A 19,779-nucleotide genomic window follows, 5' to 3' on the forward strand; every position below is an offset into this window, starting at 1 on the left:
GAATGGGTTTGGGGAGAGGGGCTGCTGAGAGGGGGAAAGAGGGTTACTAGAGAGGGGCTGAGTGAGAGAATGGGGGAAGAGGGTTGGGAATGGAGGCTGCTAAGCACTTGTCTGTGTGGTGAACAGCACCTCAGTGCAGCGAAGGAACAGCTTCCGGAAGTCAAGGAGGGCGGACTGAAAGTATATTCCATGTAGATTGTTATGAGAGGCCTAGTTTTGCCATTGGGCGATTTACAACTTCCCAAGAAAAAACCTACTCTTTTATCAAATGGATTATCATGCCTAACCCCATCCCGCAGCACCCCCACACCTCCCTTGCTGTAGTGTGCCTGAGTTTATTCCCTCAAAGTATCACAAGTATTCCTTATAATTCAGCAGCATTCACTTGTCTACTGACTCTTCTAAGTTGGCCTTTAGTCCTTAACAGGGCGATGCTGCCAGAGGCTGCCTCTGCACGGTAGCACAGTGGTTAGCAAGGTTGCTTCACTGCTCCAGTGTTTCAGGTTCGATTCCCAGCTTGGGTCACTGTCTGCGTGGAGTCTGCACGTTTTCCCCGTTTTCCTCCCGGTGCTCTGGTTTCCTCCCACAGTCCAAAGATGTGCAGGTTAGGTTGATTGGCCTTGCTAAATTACCCTTAGTGCCCAAAAGGTTAGGTGGGGTTAACGGATTTAGGGGATAGGGTGGAGATAAGGTGCTTTTTCCAAGGGCCGGGTCAGACTCAATGGGCCGAATAGCCTCCTTCTGCACTGTAAATTTCTATGATTCTTCTATGATTCTCTTCCAACAATGCCCCCTGGGTCCTGCTGCCTGCATTTGTTGGTTCATGACTTGCATTTCATCCAGACAGAGGAACTGGAACCAGGAATAAAAATCCTGCTCCAAGGTAATTAAATGTTACCAAACTTAGTACAAAACAAGCGCAATGACAGTCCAAAATGACTAAAAGCAAAATATGTTGAAAATATAGGATAGAATCAGAAGATGAAGGAATACAGACCTGAAATATTAACCATAGATGCTGCCTGGCCAGACAAGATTATATTTGCCCCATTGGATTTTGGATGATTTCAGGGCTATTCCAGCTCAAGCAATGTAGTGCATGTCTGTGAAACATGTTTAAACACAAGCTCTTATGACTCACTTCAATTTTTTTTGTGCATCAGAAAACTGAAAGATTATCCTCAAGTTGTTACTTCCTTTTAAGTTTTCATGGAGAGCACGGGAGAAGCTACAATCGGACAAACGTGCTGCCCCGTGATTCTCAAGTTAAATCACCACCAGTCAGCTCTTCCCCCTCAAAAGGGAAAGCAGCTTCTGGTCACCTGGGACTATTGTGACATTACCTTTACTGTTATTAAATGTTTCAAGCATAAGATATAAATAAATCAAGACTCAAAAGCTATACATTTACAGAACTCGCGAGGGGGGGGGTCATAGGGAGGCCTTGGGGGGGGGGGGTTGTGAGGGAGGTCTTGGGGCAGAGGGAGGTCTTGAGGAAGTGGCAATGATTCAGGAAGGGGTGGGGAAGACAAGGGAGGGGGGGAATAGGTGTGTGACACAGAGCAGGTAACACAGGGGGAAGAGAGGGGGAAGGTTGAGTGGAGGACCGGGCAAGTGGGACAGCAAGGGTATAATATTGAGACAGAGAACGAGGGCATGAATGTTAAAGGAAAATCAAACATAAGGTCACCATAATAAATGGAAAATACAGAGAAAACCATGGGAGGGAAAACGTAATGAAAGAGGAAAAGATTCAGTACACTGGCAAGAAATCACACATACATCTCCAATATATTCAACACTCCAATCATAGGAAATAGCAACAGGAATAGGCCATTCGGCCCCTTGAGCCTGCTCTACCTTTCAACTAGATTATGGTTGGTCGTTTAACTCAATGCCATTTCCGCACTGTTCCTATATCGATATCTTAATAACTTTAATCATGACGGCATTCCCAGTTACAGGCATTGTTACTGCACAGCATAATTTCAGGGAAGTTTGGTTCAGAATCTGGCATGTTCCCTTGACACATGCCTCAACTTTGAGACAAAGGTCTTCAGACCAATCCTGTTGCACAGCCTGTTCCTCTTTAACAAAAAAGTCAGATCCAGAAATAATAAATGTCAGTCTTTTGCAAAACCTTCAGGGCCCAACAACTCTTCCCCACTCTGGTGCATTCACCATAGATGGAAAGTCATATTATGCCCACCCAGAAATTGCCACAACATTCCATGTCATCTAATACAACCTTTTCAATTCCTCCAGTTAGCTTCTGCATCTGTCCACATTTTGAAACTTTCCACATGAACCAATCTCCCCCAAATTATACTCCATTCCCCAAGACACCTCTCCCAATACATCTAATAACTGCCCACTGAAAGGACAGTGCAGAAAGCTGGCAAAGGCCTGGCTACAGAATCTTAGAATCATAGAAACCCCGGGCAGCATGGTGGTGCAGTGGTTAGCAACACTGTCTCACGGAGCCGAGGACCCGGGTTCGATCCCGGCCCCAGGTCACTGTCCGTGTGGAGTTTGCACATTCTCCCCGTGTTTACGTGGGTCTCATCCCCATAACCCAAAAAGATGTGCAGGGTAGGTGGATTGGCCAGGCTAAATTGCCCCTTAATTGGAAAAAAAGCATTGGCTCCTCTCAATTTTGTTTTTTTAAAGAATCATAGAATCCGTACAATGCAGAAGGAGGCCATTCAGCCCATCGAGTCCACTGACCCCTTCAAATGAGCACTCTACCCATGTCCACCCCACCCTCTCCCCATAACCTAACCTGCACATCCCTGGACACTAAGGGGCAATTTAGCATGGCCAATTCCCCTAACCCGCACATCTTTGGAGCTTGGGCAGCAAAGATAATCGCTCACAACTACTTACCACCTGTGACAGAAACCATAAATGCCAGCTCAAGGTAACATTTTAAGGATATGACAGTCCAGATCCTAATGGACTCCAGCATCTAAAAATGGTTTGGTAAAGGATTCTATACACTATATAGAGTAAAAGAGACTTTATCCAACGGTGGCTAAGGCAATGAAGCAGTTTTGTATTTCTGAAGCTTGCAGGAGAGATCAATGGCATTGACCTATGACTATTTTCATGAGAAAACCAGGGCCAAGAATGGATTTGTTAGAGTTGTCTAAAATTCTGGAGCATTTGGTCTGTCGGTAGAAACCAAATTGGTTTCACTGAGGGATCTTGAACAAGTGGACATAGAATCAAGGGACTGAAGAGAGGAGAAACATTTTCACACGAGTTGAGAGGTTATAGAATACATTACAAGAGTCAGTAATCAAAGCAGACTCCATTTCAACTTTTAATAGATGACATGGTGAGTTTGAAAGAGAGAAGAAATGGGATGGGGAAATGGGATGGCAGACAGGACTGAGATTAAGGCTAGTATTCGTGAAAGATAAACACCAAGTTCGATTAAATGGCTGTTTCCATGTTGTCAGGGCGATGTCAAAATCAGAATGTGACCAAAAATTAATAACTGGCTCCCTCACCCAGTATTCCACAACATTCCAGGGTCCTCCCCTGCAGTTAAGTATAATTCCTTATTCAGCTCAGCCGCATCTCAACTCGACACACTGCGGAATTCCCAATGAGTTCACAGCAACATAAACAACCCGAAACATTTTCTGAAACCTGATTTAAAAAAACATTTGACAAAATACCCGAAGATCGCTCACTGAAAGTTTTAAAACATAGTACGGGAGAGATAGAAACAAACAGTCTTCTGCTTCTCCAACACTGCAACTAACTCCGCGCAATAGTTGGATATACTTCGCCGAGGAATTACATGTCAAACAGTTGCTTTTACCTTCCACGCAATGGAACAAGAGACCAGCCAGTGTAGTGCTGCCAGCTCAGGAAGCTGCTGCCGCTTCTCCGGGCTCCCCGGCCGGCCTTTCAGCCGCTCTCTTCCGCGCGGAGCCGCCTCTTCTGGAGGTCTGCGAATGACGGACAGCTCGCCGCTGTGGGCCCACAACCGGGGGCCTCTCCGTCAGAAGCTCAACCCCGAGCCCCTGCTCCCTCAGCAGCGCCCCGAATCGGGCAGCTGGAGATTCAGGGCCCCGCGGCTGAGGCTGGAACTGAGAGCCAAATGCTGTCTGCCAGGGTACAGGGCAGCAACACCCTGCCCTGCACAGGGCAGCTACACCCTGCCCCTGTCATCCTGCCCTGCTCAGGGCAGCTACACCCTGTCCACCCTGCCCTACCAGACAGCAACACCCTGCCCTGCCCGGGGCAGCATCACCCTGCCCTGGCCCACCCTGCCAGGCAGCTACACCCTGTCCAACCAGACAGCAACACCCTGCCCTGGCCCACCCTGCCAGGCAGCAACACCCTGCCCTGGCCCATCCTGCCAGGCAGCAACATCCTGCCCTGGTAGGCAGCAACACCCTGCCCTGGTCCACCCTGCCCTCCCGGGCAGCAATACCCTGCCCTGGTCCACCCTGCCAGGCTGCAAATCCCTGCCAGGCAGCAACACCCTGCCCTGGTCCACCCTGCCCTCCCGGGCAGCAATACCCTGCCCTGGTCCACCCTGCCAGGCTGCAAATCCTTGCCAGGCAGTAACACCCTGCCCTGCTGGGCAGCATGGTCCAGCCCCAGTCCATCCTGCTCTGCTGGGCGGCATTTTCCAGCCACGGTCCACCCTGCCCTGCCCCTGTCCAAACTGCCCTGCCTGGCCCCCCCGTCCAACCTGCCCTGAATCTACTCCCTGCCCTGCCAGGCAGATACATGGCATTTGAAGTCATTAATATCCAGGTTACAGCTACATGAAATGAAAACGAAATGAAAATCGCTTATTGTCACAAGTAGACTTCAATGAAGTTACTGTGAAAAGCCCCTAGTCGCCACATTCCGGCGCCTGTTCGGGGAGACTGTTACGGGAATTGAACCGTGCTGCTGGCCTGCTTTAGTCTGCTTTCAAAGCCAGCGATTTAGCCCTGTGCTAAACAGCCCCTCTGTAATATTTTTAAATAATCTCATCACTTATGTTAGGTCAATGCTTTGTGCCAGAATGGCACCGTCACTAAAAACTGTTTGAAAACTAAATGAGAGTTGGATGCAAAAGTAAATGTTTTTATTTCTGTCGCTGAACATGGTTCATGATCTCAGTAAACTCGAATGGGTTAATAATTAAGTTTTTTTTTAACATAACACAAGTACCTCACAGGTAGGACTATAAATAACTATGTGCGCAATTCTCTGGCATCGTTGCACTCTCACTTGAGCGAAACGAGGCCGGTGTACAGTGGGAGAGACCAAAAACAAAAACCCTGCCAGGCGCCAGTTTGTGATGCAACCGACCCGCTTCTGTAGGCATGATGGCACGGTCGCTGGTTCGAGCCCAGGCTGCCTCTGCATCGTCTGGCACTGCCAGCCCTGGCGGTTCTCTGATGTCTGCACCAATGTGTCGATGCCCTCAGCAATGCTCCTTAGTGCTTGGGACATGCTCTGCAGCGCATCAGCCATGCCCACCTGTGACTGGGACAAGCTCCGCAGTGCCTCAGCCATCCCCATTTGTGAGCAGGACATGTCCCACAAGATCTCATAGGAGGTCAGCCTGGTACTGGATCACACCTCCCAGCAAGTCAGACATTCTGCCGAGACCCTCAGCCATAGCCGTCATGGACTGCGCAACGTCTTGGACACCTCCACTAATGGTGCCAATGTCGTGCGCAAGGCTCTCCACTGCGGTAGCCACCCTAGCAGTGTTGGCCTCAATGCCACCCATTGTCAGCGACATAGAATCATAGAAGTTTACAGCATGGAAACAGGCCCTTCGGCCCAACCAGTCCATGCCGCCCAGTTTTTACCATTAAGCTAGTCCCAGTTGCCCGCACTTGACCCATAACCCTCTATACCCATCTTACCCATGTAACTATCTAAATGCTTTTTGAAAGACACAATTGTACCCGCCTCTACTACTACCTCTGGCAGCCCATTCCAGACACTCACTACCCTCTGAGTGAAGAAATTGCCCCTCTGGGCCCTTCTGAATCTCTCCCCTCTCACCTTAAACCTATGCCCTCTAGTTTTAGACTCCCCTACCTTTGGGAAAAGATGTTGACTATCTACCTTATCTATGCCCCTCATTATTTTATAGACCTCTATAAGATCACCCCTAAGCCTCCTACGCTCCAGGGAAAAAAGTCCCAGTCTATCCAGCCTCTCCTTATAACTCAAACCACCAAGTCCCGGCAACATCCTAGTAAATCTTTTCTGCACTCTTTCTAGTTTAATAATATCCTTTCTATAATAGGGTGACCAGAACTGCACACAGTATTCCAAGTGTGGCCGTACCAATGTCTTGTACAACTTCAACAAGACGTCCCAACTCCTGTATTCAATGTTCTGACCAATGAAACCAAGCATGCCGAATGCCTTCTTCACCACCCTGTCCACCTGCGACTCCACCTTCAAGGAGCTATGAACCTGTACTCCTAGATCTCTTTGTTCTATAACTCTCCCCAATGCCATACCATTAACTGAGTAGGTCCTGGCCTGATTCGATCTGCCAAAATGCATCACCTCACATTTATCTAAATTAAACTCCATCTGCCATTCGTCGGCCCACTGGCCTAATTGATCAAGATCCCGTTGCAATCCTAGATAACCTTCTTCACTATCCACTGTGCCACCAATCTTGGTGTCATCTGCAAACTTACTAACCATGCCTCCTAAATTCTCATCCAAATCATTAATATAAATCACAAATAACAGTGGACCCAGCACCGATCCCTGAGGCACACCACTGGTCACAGGCCTCCAGTTTGAAAAACAACCCTCTACAACCACCCTCTGCCTTCTGTCGTCCAGCCAATTTTGAATCCAATTGACAACCTCACCCTGGATCCCATGAGCTTTAACCTTCTGCAACAACCTACCATGCGGTACCTTGTCAAAGGCTTTGCTAAAGTCCATGTAGACAACGTCCACTGCACTGCCCTCATCTACCTTCTTGGTCGCTCCCTCAAAAAACTCAATCAAATTTGTGAGACATGATTTTCCACGCACAAAGCCATGCTGACTGCCCCGAATCAGTCCTTGCCTCTCTAAATGCTTGTAGATCCTGTCTCTCAGAATACCTTCTAGCAACTTACCTACTACAGACGTTAGGCTCACCGGTCTGTAGTTCCCAGGCTTTTCCCTGCTGCCCTTCTTAAACAAGGGCACAACATTCGCCACTCTCCAATCTTCAGGCACCTCACCTGTGGCTGCCGATGATTCAAATATCTCGGTTAGGGGACCCGCAATTTCCTCCCTAGTCTCCCACAACATCCTGGGATACATTTCATCAGGTCCCGGGGATTTATCTACCTTGATGCGCTTTAAGACTTCCAGCACCTCCTCCTCTGTAATATGCACACTTCTCAAGACATCACTATTTATTTCCCTTAGTTTCCTAACATCCATGCCTTTCTCCACCGTGAATACCGATGAGAAATATTCATTCAGGATCTCACCCAACTCTTGTGGCTCTGCACATAGATGTCCTTGTTGATCCTTAAGAGGCCCTACTCTGTCCCTAGTTACTCTTTTCCCCTTTATGTATCTGTAGAATCTCTTTGGATTCTCCCTTGCATTATTTGCCAAAGCAATTTCATATCCCCTTTTTGCCCTCCTGATTTCCCTCTTAACTCTATTTCGACAATCTCTATACTCTTCAAGGGATCCACTTGATCCCAGTTGCTTATGTACGTCATATGCCTCCTTCTTCTTTTTGACCAGAGTCTCAATATCTCGAGTCATCCAGGGTTCCCTACTTCTACCAGCCTTGCCCTTCACTCAAAAGGGAATGTGCTTACCCTGCACCCTGGTTAACACATTTTTAAAAGCCTCCCATTTACCAGCCATCCCTTTGCCTGCCAATAGTCTCCCCCAATCTACCTCTGCAAGTTCCTGTCTGATACCATCAAAATTGGCCTTGCCCCAATTAAGAATTTTAACTCTTGGGCCAGACCTATCATTCTCCATAGCTATCTTAAAACTAATGGAATTATGGTCACTTGTCCCAAAGTGATCCCTCACTAGCACTTCTGTCACTTGCCCTTCCTTATTTCCCAAAACGAGGTCAAGTTTTGCCCCCTCTCTAGTCGGTCCATCCACATACTGAATGAGAAATTCCTCCTGAATACACTCAACAAATTTCCCTCCATCCAAGCCCCTAATGCTATGGCTGTCCCAGTCAATGTTGGGAAAGTTAAAGTCCCCTACTACTACCACCCTATTATTCTTGCAGCTATCTGTAATCTCCTTACATATTTGCTCCTCAATTTCCCGCTGACTATTTGGGGGCCTGTAGTACAGTCCTACCAAGGTGATCTCTCCCTTCTTATTTTTCAGTTCCACCCATATAGACTCAGTGGGCGAACCCTCGGATATATCCCCTCTAAGTACTGCCGTGATGTTCTCCCTAATCAAAAACGCCACTCCCCCTCCTCTCTTACCTCCTGTTCTATCCTTTCTATAGCATCTGTACCCCGGAACATTGAGCTGCCAGTCCTGCCCCTCCCTTAGCCATGTTTCAGTCATAGCTATAATATCCCAGTCCCATGTGCCCGTCCATGCCCTGAGTTCATCCGCTTTGCCCGTCAGGCCCCTTGCATTGAAATAAATGCAGTTTAATGTAGACCTTCCTTGCTCTCTGCCCTGCTTTCTCTGGTCATGCTTTACACACTCTCCCTTCCTGCCTTTTGTTTCTGTACCCACTGACTTCCTACATCGGTTCCCATCCCCCTGGCACATTAGTTTAAACCCCCCACATTAGTTTAAACATCTCCTGTGCCCACAGCCCCTGGGACTCCTCCAAGAGGCTATGGACTTGCAGGAGTGATGTTGACATCTCCTGAATGTCCTGGCTGCTCCCTAACATCCCCAACAGCTCCGGGTACTCTGTACCACAGGCTCAGCATCAGGCTGGGACCCAACCTGGTCCTGGGATCCAGCAGACCACTGACTGGTCTTTAGAAAGAGAAAATTGGTCACATCCTGGTCATAAAAAAGTGCAGTATAAACGGACAGTGTGGGAATTTGGTGCAGAGGAGGAAGGTGTTGCTTTTCACCTCCAATACTTATCATTGTTCATGTAAGCTTGAAGCAGTAAGAATTTACATTTTCTGTCCAGTATTTTAGTTAATTTTTTAGTCGTGATCAATAATGTGCAAAGTAAGGAAAATCCAGGAGAGGTAGAGAACACAGAATCATAGAAATTGAACCTATCCAACAGGTACGATGTACAAGCTACCTGCAAGGATGAGGGTAAAGATTGGCAGAAGGCCAGCTAGAACATAAACCACGGCACCTCAGAGCATGAGACTGTGCAAGGTAGAGGAGGGAGGCGGTTACCTAGAGGGCTACAGACCAAGAGCTGGAAGATCTCTCCAATCTTCTGGCATCTGCGCAGGTCAAGGAGACACAGCCTGAGTGAGAGAGATACAGACCGAGTGAGAATTTGGTAATTTGGTGCAGTGAGGTAACCAGGAAAGGTAAGTGGTTAATCTAATTTTGCTGTTTTTCAGTTAAAAGTGCAGTGTAGATTAGTGTCTGATTGGCTGAAGCTGCCCCCACCCTAATTGCTGAGAGGCAGTTATCTGGCAGTCACCTGAGGCCTGTTAAGGGGCACAAAGGTACACATTGTTTTCTTCTCTTTGAAGTTTTAGTGTGAGTCATCCTAAAGTCTGTATAAAAGACAGACAGAAAGCGCACTTAGTAAGCATTGTGCTGGTCAAGGAGACACAGCCTGAGTGAGTGAGATACAGACCGAGTGAGAATTTGGTAATTTGGTGCAGTGAGGTAATTCGGTGAAGAGTGGGAGAAGGTGCTTTTTCCCGACTGTTTTGTTCTCTCTCTTTCTTCTGGCCTAATTTCGGGAGCCGTTCGGAGGAGGAGGAGCAGTCTCTGTGAGTATAAAAACCTAACGGTAACTTCCTGTTTTTCAGTTTGTTTTTTCCAAAAGTGACGTCAGAGGGAAGCTGTGATCTGAGTGGTTGATAGAAAATCTGCCCCAAATTTTTTTTAAAAACACAGCTAAACTCATAAACGTAAATTAAACTAATTAATTAATTAGTGATGGCTGGTCAGGTGATGTGCTTGAGCTGCTTGATGTGGGAGCTGGCAGATCCCATTGCGAGCTGCAGCGACCACATCTGCAGTAAGTGTTGGCTGCTCAAAGAGCTCCGGCTCAGAGTTGATGAGCTGGAGTCTGAGCTTCAAACACTGAGGCACATCCAGGAGGGGGAGACTTACCTGGACACTGTGTTTCAGGAGGCAGTCACACCTGTCAGAGTAAGTAGTTTAAATCCTGCCAGTGGCCAGGGACAGCAGGGTGTGACTGCAAGTCAGGCAGGTAAAGGGAACCAGCAGTCAGGAACTCAGGAGCCTCAGCCCTTGACTCTGTCCAACAGGTATGAAGCACTTGCTCCCTGTGTGGATGGCGAACAGGGCTGCAGGAAGGATGAGTCAGCTGACCAAGGCACCATGGTTCAGCAGGCCATTCAAGGGGAGGGAGTAAATAGGCAAGTTGTAGTTGTAGGGGATTCTATTATCAGGGGGATAGATAGTATCCTTTGTGAGCAAGATAAAGAGTCCCACATGGTATGTTGCCTGCCCGGTGCTAGGGTGCGGGACATCTCTGACCGGCTTGAAAGGATACTGGAGAGGGAGGGGGAGGATCCAGTTGTTGTGGTCCATGTCGGTACCAACAACATAGGCAAGTCTAGGAAAGAGGAGCTGTTTAGAGATTATAAAGAGCTAGGAGTCAAATTAAAAAACAGGTCAAGGGTCATAATCTCCGGATTACTGCCCGAGCCACGTGCAAATTGGCATAGGGAGGCAAGAATCAGGGAAGTTAACACGTGGCTGAAAGACTGGTGTGGGAAAGAGGGGTTCCTTTTCATGGGACACTGGCATCAGTTTTGGGACAGGGGGGGCCTATACCGTTGGGATGGTCTCCACCTGAACCGAGCTGGGACCAGTGTTCTGGCGAAAAGAATAAATAGGGTGGTCAATAGGACTTTAAACTAAAGATTGGGGGGGGAAGGGAAAGTCAGGGAACCAAGAGGTGAATTAATCAGTGGGAAGCGTAGCTGCTGAGGAATACAAAAAAGCACGAAAAGACAAAACTCAGGAGAGGTTACGATAGTCCCCATCCCACAAAATATGACACAGTGTATGGAAAGGCTCAGTAAACCAAGGTCCACCACACTAAGAAAACAAAAAGCGACGGTCAATAGAGAATTAAAGGTGCTATATTTAAATGCGCGCAGTGTACGGAACAAGGTAGATGAGCTTGTGGCCCAGATTGTGACTGGCAGGTATGATGTGGTAGGCATCACAGAGACATGGTTGCAAGGGGTTCAGGACTGGCATTTAAACATCCAGGGATTCACAACCTATCGAAAAGACAGGGAGGTGGGCAGAGGGGGCGGGGTTGCCTTGTTAATTAGGAATGAAATTAAATCAATAGCACTAAATGACATAGGGTCAGATGATGTGGAGTCTGTGTGGGTAGAGTTGAGGAACCACAAAGGCAAAAAAACCATAATGGGAGTTATGTACAGGCCTCCTAACAGTGGTCAGGACCGGGGGCACAAAATGCACCACGAAATAGAAAGTGCATGTCAGAAAGGCAAGGTCACAGTGATCATGGGGGACTTCAATATGCAGGTGGACTGGGTAAATAATGCTGCCAGTGGACCCAAGGAAAGGGAATTCATTGAATGTTTACAGGAGGGCTTTTTGGAACAGCTTCTAATGGAGCCCACGAGGGAACAGGCCATTCTGGACTTAGTGTTATGTAATGAGCCAGACTTGATTAAAGATCTTAAAGTAAGGGAGCACTTAGGAGGTAGTGATCATAATATGGTAGAATTCAATCTGCAATTTGAAAGAAAGAAGGTCGAATCAGATGTAAAGGTGTTACAGTTAAATAAAGGTAACTACAGGGGCATGAGGAAGGAACTGACGAAAATCGACTGGGAGCAGAGCCTAGTGGGAAAGACAGTAGAACAGCAATGGCAGGAGTTTCTGGGAGTAATTGAGGACACAGTACAGAGGTTCATCCCAAAGAAAAGAAAGGTTATCAGAGGGGGGATTAGGCAGCCATGGCTGACAAAGGAAGTTAGGGAATGCATCAAAGCAAAAGAGAAAGCCTACAATGTGGCAAAGAGTATAGGGAAGTCAGAAGATTGGGAAGGCGATAAAAACAAACAGAGGATAACAAAGAGAGAAATAAGGAAAGAGAGGATCAAATATGAAGGTAGGCTAGCCAGTAACATTAGGAGTGATAGTAAAAGTTTCTTTAAATACATTAAAAACAAACGGGAGGCAAAAGTTGACATTGGGCTGCTCCAAAATGACACTGGTAATTTTGTGATGGGAGACAAGGAAATAGCTGAGGAACTAAATAAGTACTTTGCGTCAGTCTTCACAGTAGAAGACATGAGTAATATCCCAACAATTCCGGAGAGTCAGGGGGAAGAGTTGAATATGGTAGCCATCACAAAGGAGAAAGTGCTAGAGAAACTAAGAGGTCTAAAAATTGATAAATCTCCGGGCCCAGATGGACTACATCCTAGAGTTCTAAAGGAGATAGCTGAAGAAATAGTGGAGGCGTTAGTTATGATCTTTCAAAAGTTACTGGAGTCAGGGAAAGTCCCAGAGGATTGGAAAATCGCTGTTGTAACCCCCCTGTTCAAGAAGGGAACAAGGAAAAAGATGGAAAATTATAGGCCAATTAGCCTAACCTCGGTCGTTGGCAAGATTCTAGAATCCATTGTTAAGGATGAGATTTCTAAATTCTTGGAAGTGCAGGGTCAGATTAGGACAAGTCAGCATGGATTTAGTAAGGGGAGGTCATGCCTGACAAACCTGTTAGAGTTCTTTGAAGAGATAACAAATAGGTTAGACCAAGGAGAGCCAATGGATATTATCTATCTTGACTTCCAAAAGGCCTTTGATAAGGTGCCTCACGGGAGACTGCTGAGTAAAATAAGGGCCCATGGTATTCGAGACAAGGTACTAACATGGATGTCAGGCAGAAGGCAGAGAGTTGGGATAAAAGGTTCTTTTTCGGAATGGCAACCGGTGACGAGTGGTGTCCCGCAGGGTTCAGTGTTGGGGCCACAGCTGTTCTCTTTATATATTAACGATCTAGATGACGGGACTGGGGGCATTCTGGCTAAGTTTGCCGATGATACAAAGATAGGTGGAGGGGCAGGTAGTATGGAAGAGGTGGGGAGGCTGCAGAAAGATTTAGACAGTTTAGGAGAGTGGTCCAAGAAATGGCTGGTGAAATTCAACGTGGGCAAGTGCGAGGTCTTGCACTTTGGAAAAAAGAATAGAGGCATGGACTATTTTCTAAACTGTGACAAAATTCATAATTCTGAAGTGCAAAGGGACTTGGGAGTCCTAGTCCAGGATTCTCTAAAGGTAAACTTGCAGGTTGAGTCCGTAATTAAGAAAGCAAATGCAATGTTGTCATTCATCTCAAGAGGCTTGGAATATAAAAGCAGGGATGTACTTCTGAAGCTTTATAAAGCATTAGTTAGGCCCCATTTAGAATACTGTGAGCAATTTTGGGCCCCACACCTCAGGAAGGACATACTGGCACTGGAGCGGGTCCAGCGGAGATTCACACGGATGATCCCAGGAATGGTAGGCCTAACATACGATGAACGTCTGAGGATCCTGGGATTATATTCATTGGAGTTTAGGAGGTTGAGGGGAGATCTAATAGAAACTTACAAGATAATGAATGGCTTAGATAGGGTGGATGTAGGGAAGTTGTTTCCATTAGCAGGGGAGACTAGGACCCGGGGGCACAGCCTTAGAATAAAAGGGAGTCACTTTAGAACAGTGATGAGGAGAAATTTCTTCAGCCAGAGAGTGGTGGGTCTGTGGAATTCATTGCCACAGAGGGCGGTGGAGGCCGGGACGTTGAGTGTCTTTAAGACAGAAGTTGATAAATTCTTGATTTGTCGAGGAATTAAGGGCTATGGAGAAAGAGCGGGTAAATGGAGTTGAAATCAGCCATGATTGAATGGTGGAGTGGACTCGATGGGCCGAATGGCCTTACTTCCGCTCCTATGTCTTATGGTCTTATCTCCACTGCATCTAAATGAAGATTCCTTCTAATATCCCCACCCTCACTGCCTTGAGAAAACTGGAATGTCAGCTATCTGGACCAGGCAACTGATCCACCTCACTGCCAGTCTTTGCAGTACCTTCCCCCTCTGAATTTAAAGATGAAATAATTTCAGTGATTAGAGGTTATGGTGCTGTAGTGTTACAGATTACTCAAATTAGAAGCTGCTGTGACAACATACACTTATCCAGTAGATGCGCGTTGTAGACTGGAGTTATAGTGATGGTTGAGGCCACATCATTCTTTCCATTACAGAAGTCTCTTCACTCTCAGCACCTGCCACTGACACGTGTTTGAAGGATTTGCAGATTGATACGCAACCTGTTTGACCGTCAGGCCCTGGGTTGGGACTTGAACTTGGAACTTCCGAATAAGAGGCAGGGACACTACCCATTGAGCCCACATGACCTCTCCAGAAAGGATATAACGAGAGGTAAACAGGCAGTTGAGACTTTATGGATCGAATTAAAGAATAGAAAAGGATTTTAAGACTCGTGGGATATATGTGTAGCCCCCCTGATAGCAGCTGCAAATGAGATTGCATAAACACAGAGATCGGACAAGAGTGTATTAACGGCAGGGTATTTTAATGAAGGGTTTTAATAAAGATTGGATCCAGGATGATATTTTGCACCAATATCTCCCGAACCAACAAGGAGGTGGGTAATTTGTAATATAATGAATAATGACCACATTTACTTCACAGCCCACCAGTGTGAACATTTATCAAATAGCAATCAGAGTTCAACACAGTGTTCGAAAGATTCCAGATTTAGGTGAGGCTGACTTCAATGGGATGAGGTGGAGACTATAAACTGCGTAATCAGTGAAAGATCTTAAAAAAAAAGATCCAGTACCAGTTTATATTCCGAAGGGACAAGAGATCTATTGGTCCATGACAATAAAGAGGTAAGAGGCAATGTCAAATTTATTTTCTAAAGTGTACCAAAACATTTAAAAAAGAGCACCCCTGGCATACGAACAACAGCAAAGGATGACAAATCAGATAGTAAGAGCTACAAAAACAATGTGAAGTGAGACTTTGCAAGCGATATCGAAATGAACACAAAAGCTTTCTACAAATGCAAAATGGAAAAGAATGTGGTCAGGCAATTTGGCCCCATGAAAATTGATAAACTGTTATATTGTCAATTAAAGTAAGGAAATGCCAGGCTGAATGGGTGATTTCAGCATGCTGGATATCACAAGGAAACTAATAGAGACTTAAAATTAACATGAGCTAAGTCACAGTAATGAAGAAAATAATGGCACTAAAGTGTGACAAATTCTCAGCAGCAGATGGCTTCCATATTGGAATTTGACGGAAGTAGATGAGAACATTGAAAGACTAGGTTTGGGCATCTGCATAATTCTCATGATTCAAGAACCATTTCTTTGGATTAAAAAATTGTGCATGTCAGTCCACCAATTAAGGTGAGAGTTGGCCGAACATCCATTGTCAGGATATTACTAGCATCTTTCATTTAAAAGATGCTTCTATTCCGGGTGTTCATACAAAGTAACTGAGCACCTTAAAAATGTTCAGCTGATTGTGAGAGCTAGTGTAGATTTGTAAAGATTAGGTCATAGCTGGTGAATGATTGAATTTTTTTTTTGAAGGGGTGACTGAAGTAGTGCACGCAGCAATGCAAGGATGTTATTTACACGGATTTCCAGGAGACACTTAATAACTTCCTCATACAAGGCTGTTAGTTAAGGTTTGAGCCCATGGAATTATGGGTAATTTTGTTTATTTTTTAAAAAATAATATTTTATTAAGGTATTTGAACATTTTTATAACAGTGACATAAACAATGACATCAACATGGTAAAATAAACATTTCCCACCCCCCCAAAACCATACAACAATCCACCCCGCCCCCTTCCTTTGGAATACTGCATCTGCTGACATTTTAATTTTCCCCGGGAAAGTTGACGAATGGCTGCCACCTCCGGGTGAACCCTAACAATGACCCTCTTAAGGCAAACTTTATTTTCTCGAGACTGAGAAACCCAGCCATGTCACAAACCCATGTCTCTACACTCAGGTGTTTCGAGTCCCTCCACATTAACAAGATCCGTCTCCGGGCTACCAGGGAGGCAAAAGCCAAGACGTCGGCCTCTTTCGCCCCCTGAACTCCCGGATCTTCTGACACTCCAGAGATCGCTACCTCCGGACTCGGCAGCACCCTTGTTTTTAGTGCCATGGACATTGCCTTAGCAAAACCCTGCCAAAACCCTCTAAGCTTCGGGAATGCCCAAAACATGGGGACATGATTTGCTGGGCTTCCCGCGCACCTCGCACACCGATCCTCTACCCTGAAAAACGTACTCATCCTAGCCGCTGTCACGTGTGCCCGGTGGACTACCTTAAATTGTATCAGGCTAAGCTTGGCGCATGATGAGGAGGTATTAACCCTGCTTAGGGAATCCGCCCATAGCCCTGCCTTTATCTCTCCTCCTAGCTCGTCCTCCCACTTGCCCTTAAGCTCCTCCACCGGAGTTTCCTCCGCCTCTGAAAGCTCCTGGTAAATATCCGATACCTTCCCCTCTCCCACCCAGGTACTGGAGACTACTCTATCCTGTATTCCCCGTGGCAGCAACAGCGGAATGGCCGGCAACTGTTTTCTCAGGAAGTCTCGCACCTGCAAATATATAAAACCATTCCCTGCTGGCAATTTAAATTTATCCTCCAAAGCTTTCAAGCTGGGAAAGCTCCCATCTAAAATTGATCCCCCATCCTTCCAATTCCTGCCCTCTGCCAACTCCGGAACCCGCTATCTAGCCTACCCAGTACAAACCTGCGGTTATTATAAATCGGGGTCCAAATCGATGCTCCCTCCACTCTCATATCTCCTCCATTGCCACCAGATCCTCAGAGCCGCCACTACCACCGTACGTATGGAGTATCGGGCCGGCGAGAACGGCAGAGGTGCCATTACCAATGCTCCCAGACTGGTGTCTTTACATGACGCCGCCTCCATCCGCTCCCATGCCGACCCCTCCCCCACGACCCACTTCCTAATCATGGCTATATTAGCCGCCCAGTAGTAATTGCAGATGTTCGGCATCACCAACCCACCCTCCCCCTGACTGCGCTCCAGCAACACTTTCTTCATTCGCGGGGTTTAACTCGCTCACACAAAGCCCAAAATAATCTTATTCACCCGCTTGAAAAAGGCCTTGGGGATGAAGATGGGGAGGCACTGAAAGACAAACAGAAATCTGGGGAGGACCGTCATTTTCACGGTCTGTACCCTCCCCGCCAGTGATAGCGGGAGCATGTCCCATCTCTTAAAGTCCCCTTCCATTTGTTCTACCAACCGGGATAGGTTTAACTTGTGTAGTACCTCCCATTTCCGGGCCACCTGGATTCCGAGGTATCGAAAGTTCTTCCCTACCATTCTAAGCGGCAGCTCTCCCAGCCTCTTCTCCTGTCCTCTTGCCTGGATCGCAAACATCTCGCTTTTCCCCATGTTCAATTTATACCCCGAAAAATTACCAAATTCCCCCCAAGATTCGCATTACTTCCCCCATCCCCTCCAACGGGTCCGAAATGTACAAGAGCAGGTCATCTCCATAGAGCGAGACCCGGTGCTCCAAACGCCACCCACCCCTCCCAAACCAGCCCTTTCCAGTTCCTAGAGGCTCTTAACGCCATGGCCAATGGCTCTATGGCCAAAGCAAACAGTAACAGGGAGAGGGGGCACCCTTGCCTCGTCCCTCGGTGTAGTTTAAAATACCCCGACCTCAGCCGGTTCGTACGCACACTCGCTTCTGGTGCCTGATAGAGCAACCGCACCCAGTCAATAAAGCCCTCACCAAACCCAAACCTTCCCAGCACCTCACACACAGGTAATTCCACTCCACCCGATCAAAAGCTTTCTCCGCATCCATCGCTACTGCCACCTCCCCTCCTTCTGAGGGCATCATAATAACATTTAGAAGCCTTTGAACATTGGCCTCGAGTTGCCTGCCCTTTAGAAATCCCGTCTGGGGGGGGGGGGGGCGGGGGGGGGAACTCCCTTCTCTCTTGCTGCGTTAAATGTCCTCACCAGCAGTGGGCTTAATCTCTCTGAAACCTTCTTATAGAATACCACCGGGTAGCCGTCAGGCCCCGGGGCCTTGCCCGACTGCATGCCCTCCAGCCCCTTGATTTCCTCAATCTCAATTGGGGCACCCAGACCCTCCACCAGGTCCTCCTCCACCCTCGGGAACCTCAACTGATCCAGAAACTGCCTCATCCCCTCCACTCCAGCCGGGTGCGCCGACTCATATAACTTACTATCAAAGTCCTTAAACACCTCGTTCACCCCCGCTGGGTCCAGGACAGTGTTACCATCTCTACTCTTTACCCATCTCCAGGTCCTCCAGCTTCTCCTGCATTCTTTTCTGGTGGTCGTTCATCATCCCCACCTTGTTTTCCAGCACGGTTATATACTCCTCGTGCTCGGGCAACTTTTGTTCAACCTCCTGGATCGCTCTCCGTGGGTTTCCTGATTCTGAACCACTTGATCAATCGAAGCCTTAATCGGGTCCAGCGTGTCAGTCTTCAGCTTGGCGAAGCAATCCTCAAAAAACTTCACCAGATGCTCCGTCGACCACTGTGCCGTCTCCACACGGCCCTGCTGCCCCGCCATGCTGTCCCGTGTTACCAGCTCTACTTGTGTCTCCCTTATAAGACTTTTTCGTCTCACACGGCCACTTCTGGTCCAATTCTCCATACACCGGAGGGGGAATTCTCCTTACTGTCTCATTCTTCACCAATTTATCCCATAAAATCCAAAAAACACCGGGGGGGGGGAATGTCCAAAAGTCCATTACAGGCGTGAGCTATCATGTGCGACCTGCTCCTCCATGGCCGCCACCGGAAGTCACGTTTTGTGATTCATGTTGTTCTGGGTCCGGGTTTACAGAACCCCAAAGTGTTTCATGGAGTTCAACCGACCCACAACTTTTAATAGATTGTGGTGTGGGAAGCACACGGCATGCTCTCCAGGTGTGATACAGCAGGAATGGACAAATGGTTTTTAAAACAAAACAATGTTTATTCTATGAACTCAAGTTAACCTTTTAAAAACAAACATTGAATATCTTAACACCCATTACTTCAAAGCTAACCCCAAAAGACTACACCACTAAATAGTCCTTCAAACTGTTCCTTTAAACATCCAAAGACTTCAAACCTTCAAAAATAATAACACATTAGGTTACATTCAATATATTTATACTCTTTGGATTGCAGACATCAGCAGACCAGCTCTGTGTTTCTTCCTGCAGCTCTCAGCAAAACACACAGACACTCCCAGCTGCCTTCTCAAACTGAAACTCAAAAAGCAGAAGTGAGCTCAGCTCCCCCCACCCTCTGACATCACTTCAGTAATATAATCAGCTCATTTCTTAAAGGTACATTGCTTAAACATCCATTTCTTAAAGGTACTCTCACATGACACCTCTTCCCCCCCCCCCCCCAGGAAAAAAAATAAACCATCAACTTCAAGATGGTTTCATTTTTCACCTTTGCACCATCAATTAAGAAATGCACACAGTAGAAACACTTTACCGGTTCAAAACAAACAACACACGCAAATAATTAAGACCATTTCTGTTTTTCG

The 19,779-nt window shown here is 46.9% G+C and overlaps 1 protein-coding gene across 7 annotated transcripts in view; it reads right to left on the reverse strand.

The window, feature by feature from the left end:
* specc1la (sperm antigen with calponin homology and coiled-coil domains 1-like a) overlaps positions 1-19,779 on the reverse strand; it is a 520,876-nt gene that overhangs the window by 484,770 nt on the left and 16,327 nt on the right. For 3 of the 7 annotated variants that reach the window (XM_072499732.1, XM_072499723.1, XM_072499693.1), the window contains exon 1: positions 3,833-4,225. The exons of 1 other annotated variant lie outside the window; for it this stretch is intronic. The gene's annotated coding sequence lies outside the window, so the exon portion shown is untranslated. Of the gene's footprint in view, positions 1-3,832; positions 4,226-19,779 lie in introns of those variants that run through there. 3 more of the 7 variants (XM_072499715.1, XM_072499704.1, XM_072499666.1) reach the window with 1 other exon arrangement.

This window comes from Scyliorhinus torazame, chromosome 1 (genome assembly GCF_047496885.1).
Source record: "Scyliorhinus torazame isolate Kashiwa2021f chromosome 1, sScyTor2.1, whole genome shotgun sequence".
NCBI classification, from domain to species: domain Eukaryota; kingdom Metazoa; phylum Chordata; class Chondrichthyes; order Carcharhiniformes; family Scyliorhinidae; genus Scyliorhinus; species Scyliorhinus torazame.